This window comes from Chiloscyllium plagiosum, chromosome 20 (genome assembly GCF_004010195.1).
Source record: "Chiloscyllium plagiosum isolate BGI_BamShark_2017 chromosome 20, ASM401019v2, whole genome shotgun sequence".
In the NCBI taxonomy this organism is placed as follows: Eukaryota; Metazoa; Chordata; class Chondrichthyes; order Orectolobiformes; family Hemiscylliidae; genus Chiloscyllium; species Chiloscyllium plagiosum.
The window spans coordinates 39,079,934-39,098,183 of NC_057729.1; the positions used below are offsets into that span (position 1 = coordinate 39,079,934).

Here is an 18,250-nt window from a genome sequence, read left to right on the forward strand (position 1 = left end):
TGAGAGGGGAACGATATAAAAGAGACCTACAGGGCAACGTTTTCATGCAGACGATGGTACGTGTATGGAATGAGCTGCCAGAGGATGTGTGGAGGCTGGTACAATTGCAACATTTAAGAGGCATTTGGATGGGTACATAAATAGGAAGGGTTTGGAGGGATATGGGCCGGGTGCTGGTAGGTGAGACTAGATTGGGTTGGGATATCTGGTTGGCATGGACGGGTTGGACCAAAGGGTCTGTTTCCATGCTGTACATCTGACTCTAAATATGCAGGCTCCAGGCTTCCCTTTAATCCACCCTAAATTTGCAATTTAATCTCTTGGTGCTGGGTCTTTTCTTTCGAATTTGTTTTGCTCCAGGTGTAAAAGATTGGCATTAGTGCTTTGTTAATTGTAATTAATTAAAAAGTGTTTTATTTCACACTTAAACAGAATACCATCTCGAGAAACTTCAAAATTATTTAATAGAACCATTATTTAGATGTCTAATCATTTTTTGTAATATTGAACAATGGTTAACTGCTGCCTAATTCTTAAAAGGAAGGACAGAAATCTTCTCTGCATATTTTGTTCCTATCGCTTGGATAATTTGAAAATGGCATCTTAGATGTACAGTGTGGAAACCGACCCTTCGGTCCAACTTGTTCATGCTGACCAGATATCCCAGCCTAATTCCATTTGCCAGCACTTGGCCATATCCATCTAAACCCTTCCTATTCATCTACCCATCCAGATGCCTTTTAAATGCTGTAATTATACCAGCTCCACCACCCTGGGAGCTCATTCCATGCACGCACCACCTTCTGCATGGAAAAAGTTGCCCCTTATGTCCCTTTTTTAACTTTTTTTTTCCCCCTCACCCTAAATCTATGCACTCTAGTTCTGGACTCCCCTGACCCCAGGGAAAAGACTGTCTATTTATCCTATCCATGCCCCTGCTAATTTTATAAACCTCCTAAGGTCACCCCTCAGTCTCTGCTCCAGGGAAAACAGCCCCAGCCTGTTCAACCTCTCCCTCTAGCTCAAGCCCTCCCACCCTGGCAATATCCTTAATAAATTTTTTTTTTGAACCCTTTCAAGTTTCACAACATCCTTCCTATAGGAGAGAGAGCAGAACTGATCTTGAAATGAGTAAACATATTCTAGCTAACAAGCAGACAGTGTCTGGAGAAATGTGATTTACAGGGGTATTCAGTTCAGTAATACTGACCTTATTGCTACCTCTTGTAGACTGACCACTTTAATAATTTCTTTGCCTCAGTTTACTTGGGTTAAAATCTCAATACTTTGAATCTGATTTCAATCAGTTTGGTTTTAGGTCCTCAAACTTGTCTGGTGGTTGTCAGAAACCGGGGCCGAAGTTATTTTTATTTTTAAGGTGCCTCTTGCAGTTGTTTCAAGATATACTTTTTTTTTACTTTTTGGTTGTCAGAGGTTCTTTTTTATACTTTTCTTATTTCCTTTATTAGGTTATGAAGTGTTATGGTAATAACTTCTGTATTAGTGCTGAAAAATGGGGCATTTAGACTCTTAAAGTAGCAGAATTAGAAGAATTCAACAATATACTGTTTCTATTATTGCTGCTCCATAAAATTCAAAGCTGCAATATTTAAATTGGAATGAGAAAATACGCTCATGGCAAATGCTTTATTTTAGTCCACCCTAGATGTAGCAATTTTGTCACTTGGTACTGGATGTTTTCCTTGTGTGGAATTCATGTTTTAGTGCACACATCAATTAAACACACAACCATCAGCCTAAACGCCACACTTTTTTCCCCACTCCTGCTTGCTTTCACTTAGTATTGTCACTTGCTGCTAATCACTTCACCACCCCACATTTGCAGCTCTTCACTGTCCTGCTTGCTGAGTCACTTCACCCCCAGCCCCTAGTTCAGTCTCACCAGCTTTGCTACCTTCTTCCCAATTCTCTCTTCCCTCACCTGTTGGCTATTTTGAGTCTGACTGCACTGGTCCTGTTTCATCTGGCTGCTTCCTCCTTCCTGGGTTCCTCTGGTTTCACTTGCTCGGGCCTCTTGATACTGCAGCTCCCTCTTGCTAGATAATGTTCTGACCTTGACAAACTTTCTCACCATTCCTCCAGTCACAGACTGCTGCCTTCTTGCGTTTGCAGCCAATCAGCAGCATGTACGAGAGAACACCAACTTGTGATTGGTGTAGCAGATCCATTGATTCAGATCTTACTGGTTATAGAGAGGGGTAGCAACTTCCCTCTGATTACCTGTGAATGGTGACTTGCCCTCTGGCCCTGAGTGCCTGGTCATAGCTTAGAGTACCAACAATAGGAGAGATCTGCTGTGGTATGTGGAGAGCCAATATGTCACCGATGGGGTCTCTTCTCAAGAAGGCCAACCAAATCAATCTGGGCAGTGGTAACTAGTTGGTCTTCCCTTGGTTCAGTACGCTGGTGGGGTGGGGGGGGGAGAGAAGCACAGCAAGTCCTGCCTCGGAAGGGATTCCAGTCAATTGGAGGCTGACACTTGATGTATTCAACAGCCCAGCTGCGGAGGCATGGCTTCTGCAGGTAGGACACTGTCTCCATGTGCCACCCCCTCAGAATCCTGGAATCGTGGAGGAACCAGGCTACAGGTAAGTAATGAGTGGCTGCAGGAGTCTTTGAAGCGTGGGACATGAGGTAGTAGGGGCTTGTAAACGAGGCTGTGGCCAGGTCTCTCCTTCCCAGGGTCCAGTCTCTTGATCAGTTTATTGGCCACTTAAGGGCCTCAGTCTGTGCTGGAGCAGGAATTTTGACATTGGGTCTTCCTGTCCAGAACTCACTCCCAAAAGAAACTGTAAGGTGCCGGGTTCAAGTACAACTCTTCTGAGAAGGTGAGGGCTGTAGATGCTGGAGATCAGAGCTGAAAATGTGCCGCTGGAAAAGCGCAGCAGGTCGGGCAGCATCCAAGGAGCAGGAGAATCGTTTCGGGCATGGGCCCTTCAGGAATGAGGAGTGTGCCAAGCAGGCTAAGATAAAAGGTAGGGAGGAGGGACTTGGGGGAGGGGCGTTCGAAATGCGATAGGTGGAAGGAGGCTAAGGTGCTGGAGAAATTTGAGTTCATCCCTTGTGGTTGGAGGGTTCCTAGGCAGAAGGAACTGCCTAGGAACCCTCCAACCACAAGGGATAAACTCAGATTTCTCCAGTTTACGCATTTCCCCCCCACCTTGTCTCCGTCCCAACCCTTGAACTCAGCACCTCCTTCCTGACCTCTCCGCCCCCACCCCCACTCCAGCCTATCACCCTCACCTTAGCCTCCTTCCACCTATCGCATTTCCAACGTCCCTCCTCCCTACCTTTTTATCTTGGCCCGCTTGGCAAACTTTCCTCATTCCTGAAGAAGGGCTCATGCCCGAAACATCGATTCTCCTGCTCCTTGGATGCTGCCTGACCTGCGCTTTTCCAGTGACACATTTTCAGCTCAAGTACAACTCTACCTGCTTCAACTTTGAAAACAGTCATTGCCCAACTTTTCACCTGAGAGCAGAATGTGGGGGACAGTTATTTAGGAGTGATTCTTTTTTTTTCCCCCCAGATTTGCATGTTTATTGATTGGGTGATTGCTTTGTCAACCAATTAAAGATGGTGTCAGAAAGTGTGGTGCTGAAAAAGCACAGCCAGTCAGGAGCAGGAGAGTTGATGTTTTGAGCATGAGCTCTTCATCAGGAATGGGGGGGGTGCCCAAGGGGGCTGAGAGAGAAATGGGACAGAGTTGAGGCTTGGGGGAGGGGGAGGAAGGTAGCTGAGAAGGTTATAGGAAGATGGACAGGTAGGACAGTTCAAGAGGGTGGTGCTGAGTTGGAGGGTTGGTTCGTGGATAAGGTGGGGTCAGAGGAGATGAGGAAACAGGTGAAATTCACATTGGATGGTGGGTCCTAAGGCAGAAGTGAGGTGTTCTTCTTCCTCCAGGCATTGAGTGGCTAGGACCTGGTGGTGGAGGTGGCCCAGGACTTGAATGTCCTTGGCTGAGTTGGAGGAGGACATGAAGGCCTTATTTACATTAGTCCCCTCGTGCGTGCATGCGCGCACGCACGCACCTCCAGCATTTGCAGTCCTTACTTTCTCCTAATTAAAGGTGGTGGGCAGGCTTTTGAAGCTACTGGATGAAAAAAGAAAGTCCAAGGCATGCTCTTACTGACATATCTTTTACAAAATAAATTAGTAGGAGTTACTTCACATTCAGTGTTGCCTGATATCCAGTTTTGTTGGCCATTCATGTTTTTAGCTGGTCTGGTCACTGTCTCAAACAGGATGGCTTTGCATCCAATGTTTTGACCTGTGGCTCACTTACGTTTTGTAAAGAGCTGGCAATCAGGGCCTGTGTTGTATCCTTTCTCTGCCTGCAGCAGCCTTAATGCATCAGTGCACAAACAATAATAGTTTTGATATTGTTTTGATTTTATCTGGGCACCTTAGTGGGCGGCACGGTGGCACAGTGGTTAGCACTGCTGCCTCGCAGCGCCAGAGATCCGGGTTCAATTCCCGCCTCAGGCGACTGACTGTGTGGAGTTTGCACGTTCTCCCCGTGTCTGCGTGGGTTTCCTCCGGGTGCTCCGGTTTCCTCCCACAGTCCAAAGATGTGCAGGTCAGGTGAATTGGCCATGCTAAATTGCCCATAGTGTTAGGTAAGGGGTAAAGGTAGGGGTAGGGGTATGGGTGGTTTGCGCTTCGGCGGGGCGGTGTGGACTTGTTGGGCCGAAGGGCCTGTTTCCACACTGTAAAGTAATCTAATCTAAAAAAAAATCTAATCTAAATCTTGCGTGCCCCAACCCTGCTGCTGTTGTTTCTCAAGATAGGACGACTTCACATGTGTGTAATGACATAATCCCTCATGTGTGCAGCAATGTTGTGCAATTTTGGTTTCTGACCCAAGTCACCCAGTCCTGACCCTGCTGTTGCTGCTGAAACTAGGGACTCGTAGCCTGTCTGACATAATGCTAATTCAGTTCCTGCTAGCCCCCCTCAATTATTCATTGCTGAGGTATGGAACCCTGCTGTGCCCAAACCATCTTCTATTTATTGGTCCTGGGACTAGAAAAAGCATCCTGGCATGGAAGTTCAAATGTTCACGCAGTCTATTCCCGTGCATAGCCTGAGGCTAAAACTCCTACCTCTGAACCATTTCTTTTGTGTGTTTTTAAATTTATTATTTGACTCAGAGGGCCATGCTTCTCTGGGGAAGAACAACCTATAGTTGACAGCTTAATTTAGTTTTCAACTGACCAATTTAGTGTTCAGTAACTTTAAATTGTAGCTTCACCCTGCTCCTTTTGATCCTTGTCTGTCTTTGCAAGATGTGACTCCAACACAAGAGCCCAGTGTAAGACATCGACCAGCTTTCTGCTGGTTTTCAAACTTGTGGTAGTGAGAAGAGAATGGCCCCACACTGTTTAAACTTCATTTGTAGTGCGATAATATTAGACTTGTACAGATAACACCATGGCCTTGATGTTGTGGGTAATCTCCTTAGCTGGAAAATCCAACACAGCTAGCAACACATGTACTGTTGCAAAGTTCTACTGATCCTGTTCAGGCAACTGACCAATGTGGCTTACTTGGATAGAAATAAACTGGCTGCATTTGGGACATTCCTGCCAAATGAGAAAGAGTAGCTTAAGATAAGAAAGCAGACAAAGTAACCCCTTGAGCCAATTTTGCCATTATTCAAGATCAAAATGGATCTGTGACTTAACTCTGTAGGCTAAATTTTCACTGCTGGGCAGGGAAGCAGGATCTAGGACTGTTTCTGAATCCTGAACCCCCACTAGGGTAGATGGGGTGGGGGATACTGTCAGAAAGTAGTTAGTGTTTGACAGTGTCCCTGGAGGTGGGGTTCCTGATCCAATTCAGTGGCAGAAGCTGGGGAACTAACCAGCAAACCACTGGAACACCCATATGGCAACTCTAAAAATTAAACCAGGATCTCAATCATGTTGTTGGAGCCTGATTTAATAAATATTGTGAAACATTCTGTTCCTCCATCCATACAATACATAATTCCATAGAAACAAGGCAGAATGGGGCTTTTTTTGATTTTATTTACTCTTCAATCAGTAAGTGAGGGTTAATATTGAGTTTGAGTATATGTACAAGTATGCTACTCATTATTTTTAAATAGCAGCTAGATCCTTAAAGACAATCCAATAATATGGTTAGGATTTCAGTCAAATGTTAATAATGGCCATGTGAAACTATCTCGTGCATCTGAGATAGGTGCCTAGAAACAAAATTAGAGATTGAATCCTTCTAAACTTGGATTGTGTCTGGAGGGAGTGCTTCAAACTACAAATGATGACACTTAGTGCTTTGTAATATTGCTACTGTGGTATTTGAATGTTACTAAAGAAATAGCATAATTGTGCTTGCTGGAGACACAGCCAACTGTTAGAGTAAGCATCTTTATTACCAACAGAAGGCTCATCGCAGACTAAAATAGCGCAAGGCTTATTTAAGTGTAAGAATGCTGTGTGTAAAAATAAAAACAGGTTGCCATTCTCTGTAGTGGGCTGCTATGTTCTAGTACTTTCGGCAAAATGAGTTTCAATCAACGAGTGACAGTCTCTATATAAACTTCAGTTGACGCCTTTTGAGAAGGGTTTTTTTTGAAAAGACAAACTTGTTCTCCCTGGCTGACAAATTTTAGATTTACTAGAGTCCAGGTGAAGCCTGTAGTTTGGGAACATGATCTACACATTCCCATTTAATGCAAATTCAAATTTGTCTTGTATCTGTCTCAACCCTGGTCACTCTTCAGCTACCAAAGCCTGCCTTATTCTGCCTCCGCCACCTCCTCCGCAGTGGGCTGTGTTGTCTGAGTGGATGGGAATAGTGCTGGTTAGAACTGCTGATTAAGGACCGGTGGGCAGATGTTAATGTTCGACATAATTGCTTACAGGCAGGCTGTGGACTAATGATGCAGTTCTCCTCTTCCACTCCATCTTTTCTAAATCATTTCTTCACTTCGTCTTAAACTGATAATTCAACTTTTAATAATTTTGCTGCTTTTTGATGCACTTAGTAAAATCACCATTGTTACATTTTTCTCATGATGTAAATAAGTTTGTGGCTGACTGCCAAGTAGTAAACAACTTTGTCTTTCAGCAAATGGCACGAAAGTGCTTTAGACTTCTGGGGCCCACCTATAATAGTTCTGTAGCAGAATGGTGGTTACAGGTGTGATGTTGGTCAGACTGAGTCGCTGAAAACTCTGTTCACTGCAGTTTAGTGAAATGAGGGGTATCTCCTAGAAACTTAAAATTCTAACCTGGCTAAACAGGGTAAGTGCAGGAAGCATGTTTGCGGTGACCAGGGAGTTTGGAACCAAAGCTCTCTTTACCGGGTAGGCTGTTTAGAAGTGTGTTGAAGAAAACTTCTTTACCCGGGGAGTGGTGTGCCTGTGGAATTCTCTGCCACAAAGTGGTAGAGACAAAAGCATTGAGTACTTAGAAAAAAGTTGGCTATAGTTCTTAGGGCTAAAAGGATTGAAGATTATGGGGAGAAAGTAGGAACAGGGTACTGAGTTGGATGTGAGTTGTGTTGCTGAAAAAGCACAGCAGTTCTGAGCATCTGTTGACCTCACTGTCTCCTACTGAATTGGACGATCATCCCTGAGTGTATTGAATGGTGGGGCAGGTTATAAGGGCTGAGTGGCTGATTCTGGCTTTCTATGTTGGAAGTGGTTTATGGTGGTGAATTCTGTATTAACACACTTTAGTATATTCTTTGAGAATCTTCTGACGATTTGAGTACAAACAATACACAACATCAACATTAACGTCGATTATTTAATTGTTAAATCTCCTCTTCAGGTTGACATTTAACTTTGTTACATTAACTTGACTGTGCTGCATGTTCGTTGGTGGGACATGATACCAGTGGTTTCAACAGCCAACTCTCCACATCTTGTTACCATGGCCTCTGATGCAATAAGTTGGCATAATGCTTGGATTCTAGACTATTAAACTGTTTCTAATGGCTTATTAACCAATAAAACAGGCAGTTGAGTAGATATGAGCAAGCACTGAAATGATGTAAATGCGCTCTCAATCATTTTGTGGTCTGTTCTTCTCGTGCCAGTTTGTTTTTGTTTTAAGTCACAATACATCACTTAGTGCATTAGATGCCAGGGTGTTTCCCAAAATGTCTTTCAAATTTGATCTTCCCCAATTGTTTTGTTATGGTATGGAAACTGGACACCACTGGACCTTTAAATATTTGTTTAGCAACTTTATGCTGGGCCACAATCAGAGGCCTAGCTTGAGATTCCATTGAGTCACCTTGGTCTGCTGTTGGTAGTCATTGGCTGAAACAGAAGACTTACTGCTATTATGAATGGAATAAAACCAACAGTGCTTCCGTAATTTTATTAATTTGAATGTTGGAGCCAGTCGACTGTCTATTGTTGACCTATTATAATGCATTGGTCAGATCGCACTTGCATTAAAGAGCACAACTTTAGGTCAGTGTGATTTATAGGGAGCAGTAGTGGGATTTAGAAGTCCAAGAAGAGCTACAACATTTTCCATTTACATTCTTTATGTAAAGAAATGAACATGAGAATAGGATTGTACAAATGAATAATGTTGAGCAATTAAGAGGAAGATTGAATATTTGAATGTTTGCCTAAAGTTGAGAAAGTTCAGATAGGTTTGTCATTGTGCACATCCAGTTTTAGTGCACTAAAAGGAACAATTCATAGGATTGACATGTTGTAAGAGAGGTTGTAATTTTAAGATAGGGCAAGTCTATAGAAAAGCAAGGCTGTAGGCAGAAGGGAGAGAGTGAGGACTGCAGATGAGTTAAGTCTGGTGCTAGAAAAGCACAGCCAGTCAGGGATAATCTACGTTTTGGGCATAAGCCCTTCATCAGGAATTCTAGGCTCTAAGGGTGGTGATCAAGACTAGGGTGGGCCTCCAAGCAGAGAACTCGAGGCTGTAGTGGCAGGGTATGTTGTAGGGCACAGTGTGTCCTGGACAGACGCTCCCTTCCTTCCGTTTTTGAGTACCCTGTCCCTAGAGATGGGAACTCTTACAAATACACCCCAAACCCAAAATGTTGCTAGACGTGTGGCTGTTGAGGGTGATGGGTGATATGTGGAAGGCATGGGTGCTAGGTGAAATGGGTGGTGCTCTAGGCGAGAGATCCAGTCTCCAGGCAGGTAGGGGGGATTCTAGGTGGAAAGCTCTGGGTTCTAGGGAGAAGGAGCACAGGCCTAGTTGGCAGGGTTGGTGCTCTAGGGAAGGGGGAGGAGGCAGGTTAAGAGGCAGTAAGCGTAGAGCTTTAGGAGGGGGCAGGGCTCTAGGTGGAAGGCACAGCCCTCCATATTCTGGATCAGTAATGAGCTGAGGGAAAAGTCCAGGTTTACAGAGAGAAATGTGTATGAAAAGGGAAGATTAAGTTGTTACATATTAAATGGTATGGAAAAGTAAAAGGCGGGCACCTACACCAAGGTAAGTGTGGTATAATGCAAGTCATGATCGTGTAACTAATCTTGACTCTGACATGAGAGAAAACTTCACTCTGGAATGAACATATGAAGACAGATCTTGGAGAGCTGTATTTAACAAGCTATTACAAACAGACATTGTGAAGGAATGGGATTGTTCATAAGGATTGAAAATCCTTACTTGGAGATGAGCAGCAAGCAACTTTCGGAACAGCACATGCTGACACAGTCTAAGGTACTGCAGATTGCAATGGTTCTTAAATGTCAGAAAAAAATCTGTGTTCTTCTCCTGCCTTTTCCCCATAACTCTGTTAATGCCAGTGGATCATTTCTCAGAGCTACTAAGTCATAGTGCAAATTAGTTCCTTGCTAGGTGGTGCCAGTTTGGATAATGGACCAATTGAATTATGAACAGGATAAATTTTAAAAATAGTGTTCTATATTTTGGATTACATAATGAGTGAGCTAACATTGCCTTGATGGAATGGATGGCCCAAAATTATGAAGCACAATTTGTGACATCATGGTAGGCACAGACATGGTAGCTTGTTCCTTTGCTGTACTGCTCCATTTTCTAGCGATGCTGTCCTAGTATGAGCTTGAGAATTGAGACTGCAGCATTTTCTTCGCTTGCATTTGGAAATGGTTTTATGACTCTCTTAGGTGCTGGAAGTTTGGAACTAAAGGAAAATGGGAGGTACTGGTTTATCTGTAACATACGATCTGATAAAACCGGTGACTGGCAACTTTCATATTCGATTTCTGATCATCTGATTTTACTGATCACTTACCATCATGGGCAGCACCGTGGTTAGCACTGCTGCCGCACAGCGCCAGGGACCCGGGTTCAATTCCTGCCTCTGGCAACTGTCTGTGTGGAGTTTGCACATTCTCTCCCTGTGTCTGCATGGGTTTCCTCCGGGTGCTCCGGTTTCCTCCCATAGTCTGGTTTCCTCCCAGGTTAGTTGAATTGGCCATGTTAAATTGCCCATAGTGTTAGGTGAAGGGGTAAATGTAGGGTTGCTCTTTGGAGGGTAGGTGTGGACTTGTTGGGCTGAAGGGCCTGTTTCCATACTGTAAGTAATCTAATCATTTATCAAAAGATTCCTCTTTGTATAATTTTAATGCCAGTACAGTCTGTATTACTAGCTCTTGGTATTTACTTGTGTTTTCATTAAACATTATTGGACAAAACTTTGTACGGTCATTGCATGTAAGAATTGCCAAATATTCAAGAAGGATGTGAACTCATTGGAAGCAGTTCAGTGTTTACCAAATTAATGCCTGGAATGGGCAGGTTATGTTTGAGTGGCTGGACAGCTAAGCTTAAGTCCATTGAAGTTGAGTGAGAAATCTGCTAACGTGTGTAAGATCTTGTAGAGTCTTGGCAGAGTAGATGTAGAGAGGATGTTACCTCCCATGGGAAAATCTAGAGCTTGCAGTCACTGCTTTAAAAACAAGGTGTCGGCCATTTGAAACTGAGCTGAGGTGATAGTTTCGTCTTCTGTGCGCCTTTGGAACTTCATTCCTGAAAAGGTGGCAAAGTATTTGAATATTTGTAATCCAGAAGTGGATAGTTGTTTGGCAAGCTCCAAGTGGGTGAAAGGTCATTTGAGGTTAGGTGGGAATTGAACTGTAGAGCAGGAGTAAGAAATTAAACCAATAGCTGGAAAAACTCTGCAGGTTTGTGCAGAAAAAGCAATGTTAATGTTTCAGCTCTGATGACCCTTCAGAACTGATTGTAGCTAGGGAACAGTGGTACTCAGCGCACCTGATCATCAGCATGAATACCACTTTTTCGCTAGACTTGAAGCATTAACTGTTTTCTCTCCATAGATGTTATCAAACCTGCAGAGTTTCTCCAGGTTTTTTGTTTCAAATCTTCAGCCTCTGCAATTCATTGTTTTATTTTAGGTCCGAGAAATTGCTTCCAGCTGGATGCTGTACAGTTAAAGGCATATTTCAAGTTCTCAACACAGATGGCAGGCAACTTGGCTTGAGTTACAGAAACAGTTCTCCAAATACTGTCATTTAATGAGTTGGTATCAGAAATGTGGCAGATTAGAATGGTGTTTCTGAAGCTTGCTTACAATGTTTCAAAGTGAAACATTGACAATTAAACTTTTACCAGAATTGGAGATAAATTGACAGATCTACATTACTTTTGTTCCTGCTGCAAAGTTGATGGACCTTTTTCAGTCAGCGAACATCTGCTAGGCTAGTGAAGAGGAAGCCAGCGTGTGTGTGTGAAACGCACATCTCCTCCTCCTCCCCCACCCCAGTGCTCTGCCCATGATGAAAGGTGACGAGGCACATGTGTTCCAGCTGTGTTTGGGCAGGCTAAATGTTTCCAAGCCTATCTACATAATGTAAAGCAAGTTTAAATCTACTTAACCCAGACTGTTTGGTGGAGATAGTCTTCTACTATTAAGGATTTTCAGACTGGAAATCTATTTATGGCCTAAATTCTAATCCCGTTCTGGGACTGTAATTTTAATCTTTTCCTTCAGCAGGTGATTTCAGTTGCTCTCACCAGTGTGATAAGAGTCTTTTGTGTTGGTGAAACACTCATCTAAAGGTGCCTTCACTGCATGTTTTCAGCATTTCTGTTTTAGTAGAGGGATTTCCTGCTCCTGTGTATTGCTTTGCTGTCAACATTTAAAAGTGCACAGCTGCTCTCCAGGGCTTGTCTTTGAAAATAGAAATGCAAAATTGAAAAGATGTTCCTCGATAATTTCGCTTGTACTACAGAAAGTAATTAATGGAGGAAGACCCTTGTTTCTTAGCAGGGCACCTTCAGAGTTAGACGGAATCCAGGAAGAATGAACCTCTCGGAGCAGCTGGTTGTGCAGAGATGTGCCAAAAAGTTCCTTTTGATTTTAACTAACTAAAAGTAAGCAGAATTCAGATGGACAGCGAAAAGAATCTGAAGGATGGAAAGAGGTCAGTAAAACAGACTGATCTGTTACCTCTCAAATGCAATTATAAATTGGCATCAGCATTAATTACTGGTCGAGCCAGTTAGCTGGATGCCTGGTTTGAGATGCAGTGGCACCAACAGCGTGGGTTCAATTCCCATACCAGCTGAGGTTACCATGAGGTACCACCTTCTCAACCTCTCCCCTTACCTGCAGTGAGAGACCCTCTGGTTAAACCACCACCAGTCATCGCTGAAATGAGAGCAGCTCTGTCATAGTCCCAGAGGACCAATGTTATCTTTCATTCTTGCACAACGTTTAATTTATCATTAATTTATGGAGTCTAACTGTTTAGCCAAATCAGAACTAAAATCCAGATTAATCAAGAATGCTGGTTTCCTGCATTTTGAATATTTTGGTCTGACTGTTATCCAAATTAAAATCTAATAACTGGAAAGGTCATTCAGCCTGAAACATTTAACTGATTCCTGTTCACAGATGCTGCCAGACCTACTGAACACTTCAAGCAATTTGTTTTTGTTTCTGACTTACAACATGGTCAGCATGGGCGTGCTGGACCGACAGCCTGTTTCCTTGCTGTACATCTGTGACTCAATGATTCAGAGACAGGAGTAGGCCATTTAGCCTCTGAAGGCGAAAGTGAGGACTGCAGATGCTGGAGATCAGTAAGCTGGTTGCCTGGTTTAAGATGCAGCTGGAGATAAGAGTCAAGATTAGAGTGGTGCTGGAAAATCGCAGCAGGTCAGGCAGCATCTGAAGCAGGAAAATCGTCGTTTCGGGCAGGAGCCCTTCACCGGGTTTCCACAAGTACTACTTCTGTTTTGTGAAAACATGCTTCATGTTTTCACTCCCAAGTAGCTAGGTCTAATTCTATGATTGTGTTGCTTTTGACTTCTCCACGAGTGGAAATAGTTTCTTTTTGTGCACTCTACTGAATCTCTAAATGCCACATTGCCCAATTTAACTCATTTCACTCTTTTGGCGATGTTTTGTGAAATGCCAAGGTTCAGTATGGTTCTACAGAATACAACCTCTTCCCTTAAATTCTATGTAGCATTGTATTACTCAACAGCTGATCAAAAATGGCAATGCCTGTTTCTCCAGGGCTAATGCCTGTTTCTCATCTTCTGGTTGAGAATTAAGTGTGTAATTTCTTGACTGATACTTCAACTGTAAAGCTATATTGTTTACTAAATGTTTCTTTTTAATCTGCAAGTTAGAGCAAGATCCCAAATTGGTTATTCATGGCATTAGCTGCTATACTTTGTTCTTTGTGTTGGTTATGTAGCTGCAGCTAACACGATTGCTGGAACAGGAATTAACAAGATCTGCTATTTCCTGTCCAATAGAATAACCACTAAGTTAATATAATGTAACACTGGAGCTCTGGCTATCAATGTCTTGGAGGTTGGGTGGGGATTTTCTGTGGTTTCTCTCAAACTTTGTGTGGATTTATTGTTGTATATTTGCACAGAAAGCTCTAAATAAACAAAATTCATTGCAAGTTTTGTTTATTTAGTTAAATTGTATCAGTGTTAGAAAAGCTGGTCCCTTTGAGTCAATCAGAGCTGTTCTAGAACGATTAAGAGCAGGTAATGTTCACTTAAGAGATGGGTTCTCTCCTGATTTGTGAAAAACTCCATGAAAGCTGGTATCCTGTCACCAAGCTACTCTTTATTTAGATGTGCATAATGCATGATGTGGACTCAGCTATTGGAGTGAACAGAAACCTAATACTCCTGTTTGTTTTTTTTTCCCCCACACTACTGCCTAACTGCGTACTCCTGTTTTATATCTGTTAGCCAGGGTTCCCAGATTGGACTGGGTTAACAGCTCCAATCAAGACCTCCTACTCTATTTCACTTAAGTCCACAACATCCCTCCTGTCTCAGTCCTGGAAAGTAGGATGAAGGGCTTTTGCCCGAAAAGTCGATTTTTTCCTGCTCCTCGGATGCTGCCTGTTCTGTGCTTTTCCAGCACCACTCGAATCTAAAATGCTGTTTTTACATGCCAAATCCCACTCTCTTTGCCACTGAAATAACTCCATGAAGGGTGGTCTCCTGTTGCTAAGTCACCCTTTATTTATGGACACAAAAATAGAAATTGCTGGAAAAACTCAGCAGGTCTAGCAGTATCTGTGAAGAGAGATCAGATTTAATGTTCTGGTCCAGTGACTCTTCCTCACAACTGATGGTAGTGAGGCAAATGTAATTGCTTTAATTTAGAAGTTGGGGGTCAGGGGATGGAGTAAGGGGTAAACAATAGGTTGAGGTGGGGATAGAACCCAAAGAAAGTGAAGAATATTTGGACAGGCAAAGGAGTGGATAATGATCTAGCTCGGAGGGTGAATAACTGTTAATAGAAACTGTTAGTGGCTAACAATGGGTTGTGTGTAATGGCAGATGTGACCACAAGGCCTCCTGTGGGGGTGGAGGCTAGGACATAGCATTCAAAATGCTTTTTTTAAACATATGCACAGTATGTTACATGGACCCAGCTAGCTCAGAACTGGCTCCTCGAGTGAACAGAATCCTTTACCTTCCTGGTTATGCAATTTGAGAAGATTTGTAGCTTAGGTAGGGGTTCTGGTTGTAAGTTTGCTCGCTGAGCTGGAAGGTTTGTTTTCAGGCATTTCGCCACCATACTAGGTAACATAATCAGTGAGTCTCCAGTGAAGCACTGGTGTTATGTTGTGCTTTCTAAATGTGTCTTGGTTTCTTCAGTGATGTCGTTTCTGGTTCTTTTTCAGAGGATGGTAGATGGGTTCCAAATCAGTGTTTATTGATGGAGTTCTGGTTAGAATGCCAGGTGTCTCGGAATTCTCGTGCATGTCTGTTTAGTTTTTTGTCCTAGGATAGAAGTGTTTTCCCAGTCAAAGTGGTGTCTTCCTTTGTCCGTCTGTAAGGGTACTCTTGATGGTGGGTTGTCCAGTTGGTGGCTCTGGATGTAGGCTTGCTCGCTGAGCTGGAAAGTTCATTTCCAGACGTTTCGTCACCCTTACTAGGTGACATCTTCAGTGGGCCTCCAGGCGAAGCACTGCTGCTGATTCCTCCTTTCTATCCATGTTTGGGTTGGTGATGTCATTTCTTTTTCTCAGGCAGTGGTAGATAGCTAGTTGGTGTTCATGTATCATAGTGTCTAGTTTTCTGCCTGTTTGTCTGATGTAGTATTTGTTACAGACCTTGCATGGTAATTTGTAAATGGTATTCGTTTTGCTGGTTGTTTGTATTGGATCCTTTAGGTTTGTTACATATTGTTTTAAGTGCGTTGGTAGGTCTATGGGCTACTATGATGCCAAGGGGTCTCAGTGGTCTGGAATCCATTTCAGGGATGCCTTTTATGTAAGGAAATGTGGGCTAGAGTTTCTGGGTGCGTTGTCTGCTTGTTTGAGTTTGTTGAGAAATTTAGACTGTTTATTGGATACCTGTTCTTCCTGAGTACGCTGCATAGGTATCTTTCCTCTGCTGTTTGTAATTCCTGGATGCTGCAGTGAATTGTGACATGTTGAAATGTCCTGATGCTCAGTTTGTGGGTGCTGGGATGATTGCTTCTGCAGTTGAGTATTTGGTGTGTTGTTTTTTCTGTAGATGCTGGTTTGAAGTTCTCCATTAACTGTTCGTTCTACTGTGACATCTACGAATGGGAGTCTGTTGTCATTCTCCTCTTTTTTTTTGTGAATGTTACGCCAGTTAGGATATTGTTGATGGTGTTGTAAGTTTCTTATTTGTTCCATTTTGTGTTGACAAAGGTATCATCCATGTAGTGGACCCAAAGTTTGGGTTTGTTAGTTGGGAGGACTGCTTGTTCCAGTTTCTGCATTATGAATATTGGTGATCCCATGAGTGTTCCATTAATTTGTTTTTTAGGTCTTGTTATGGAATGTGAAGTGGGTGGTGAGGCACAGCTCCACTAGCTTGAGGATGTTGTCTTTCCTGATGAAGTTGGTGCTGTCTGGTGTTTGTGTCCTTGGTTCTTCTAGAAGTGCAGTCAGTGCTTCTTTGGCCAGATTGATAGTTAATTGATGTGAACAGGGCTGTTACGTCAAAGGACACCATTATTTCGTCCTTTTCTCTTTTGGTGTCATTGGTGTTCACGGACTCTTGGGTGGAGTGGCAGGAGTATTCCGGTGGGTATTTTAGTTTTCGGTGGAGTTCCTTGGCTAGTCTGTATGTCAACATTTCAGGTGAGACGATGGGTCTGAGGGGTGGCCCTGGTTTGTGTACTTTAGGTCTTCCGTAGAAGCAGGCTGTTATGGATCCATCTGGTTTCATTTTTGACATCTTGTCTTGTTTGATTGTCCTGATTTTCTGAAGCCTTTTTGATGTGAATGTGACATGGTTTTCTGGTTGTAGGGTCGGGTCTATCACCACCACTTAAGTGTCAGTATCTGCAAGGACTGACTTGACTGACTTGACTGAGATTAGATTCCCCTACAGTGTGGAAACAGGCCCTTTGGCCCAACCAGTCCACACCAATCCTCCAAACAATAACCCACCCAGACCCATTCCCCTCTATTGCACCTAACACTATGGGCAATTTAGCATGGCCAGTTCACCTGACCTGCACATCTTTGGACTGTGGGAGGAAACCGGAGCACCCGGAGGGAAACCCGTGCAGACACTAGGAGAATGTGCAAACTCCACAGTTGCCCAAGGCTGGAATCTAACCTGGGACCCTGGAGCTGTGAGGCAGCAATGCTAACAACTGAGCCACCGTGCCACCCAGAAAGATTACAATTTTGTCTTTTTCGTGGGCTTTCCTTTCCTGCGTGTTGTGTTCCCTTCCTTTTTCCTGCTTTAGTGTTGGTATAAACTTCTTTGTATCTGACAGCCAGGGCTCCCTGATTGGACCAGGTTAACAGCCCCATTCAGGGAACTCATAGTATGACATCCACATAGCTGACCTTTTTACAATCGCTACACTGGACTTTCCGTCTGACCATGGAAAAGGTGGAGATGAGAAAGATGGAAACTCCTCTGGCTGAAGTTATAGATTTACAACAATATCCTTGCACATCTTTGAACAATTTTGGCTGCCTTATTGAACATGCAAATATCGGTCAGTTAAACCAGCTATTGAAGTTAGATGAATCAAAAGATTTATCTAACCAATAACATTCAACACTCTTTAAATTCTTCATAGTGAGGATAATGGAATTCGTTTGGATAGGTTCCAAAAACTGAAGAAGCTTTTCAACACTCGCTAGGATATGTTTTCAATACTGACTAATGCATTGACTTTATATGGGACTTAATATTTCAGTTTGCATTAATACAAAGCCAAAATTTCTCAATTGACCTATAATTCTCTGAAGTGAATTATTGTTGCCTATTATTAGTCAGATGTACAGCATGGAAACAGACCCTTCAGTCCAACCCATCTATGCTGACCAGATATCCCAACCCATTCTAGTTCCACCTGCTAGCACCCGGCCCATATCCCTCCAAACCCTTCCTATCCATACACCCATCCAAATTAAACGTTGCAATTGTACCAGCCTCCCACTTCCTTTGGCAGCTCATTCCATACACATACCACCCTTTTGTGAAAAAGTTGCCCCGTAGGTCTTTTATATCTCCTCTTCCACACACACACACACACACACACACCCTATGCCCTCTAGTTCTGGACTCCCCGACCCCAGGGAAACGACCGTCTATTTATCCTATCCTATCCACGCCCCTCATAATTTTGTAAACCTCTATAAAGGTCACCCCTTCAGCCTCTGATCCTTCAGGGAAAACAGCCCCAGCCTCTCCCTATAGCTCAAATCCTCCAACCCTGGCAACATCCTTGTAAATCTTTTCTGAACCCTTTCAAGTTTCACAACATCTTTCCAATAGGAAGGAGA

At 43.2% G+C, this 18,250-nt stretch overlaps 1 protein-coding gene across 7 annotated transcripts in view; it reads left to right on the forward strand.

Annotated features, from left to right (window-relative positions):
• The window catches only part of LOC122560188 (band 4.1-like protein 3), a 277,917-nt gene that overhangs the window by 73,939 nt on the left and 185,728 nt on the right, over positions 1–18,250 (forward strand). Inside the window, exon 1 of one of the 7 annotated variants that reach the window (XM_043710575.1) lies at positions 12,045–12,403. The exons of the other annotated variants lie outside the window; for them this stretch is intronic. The gene's annotated coding sequence lies outside the window, so the exon portion shown is untranslated. Of the gene's footprint in view, positions 1–12,044; positions 12,404–18,250 lie in introns of those variants that run through there. 7 annotated transcript variants of the gene reach the window in all.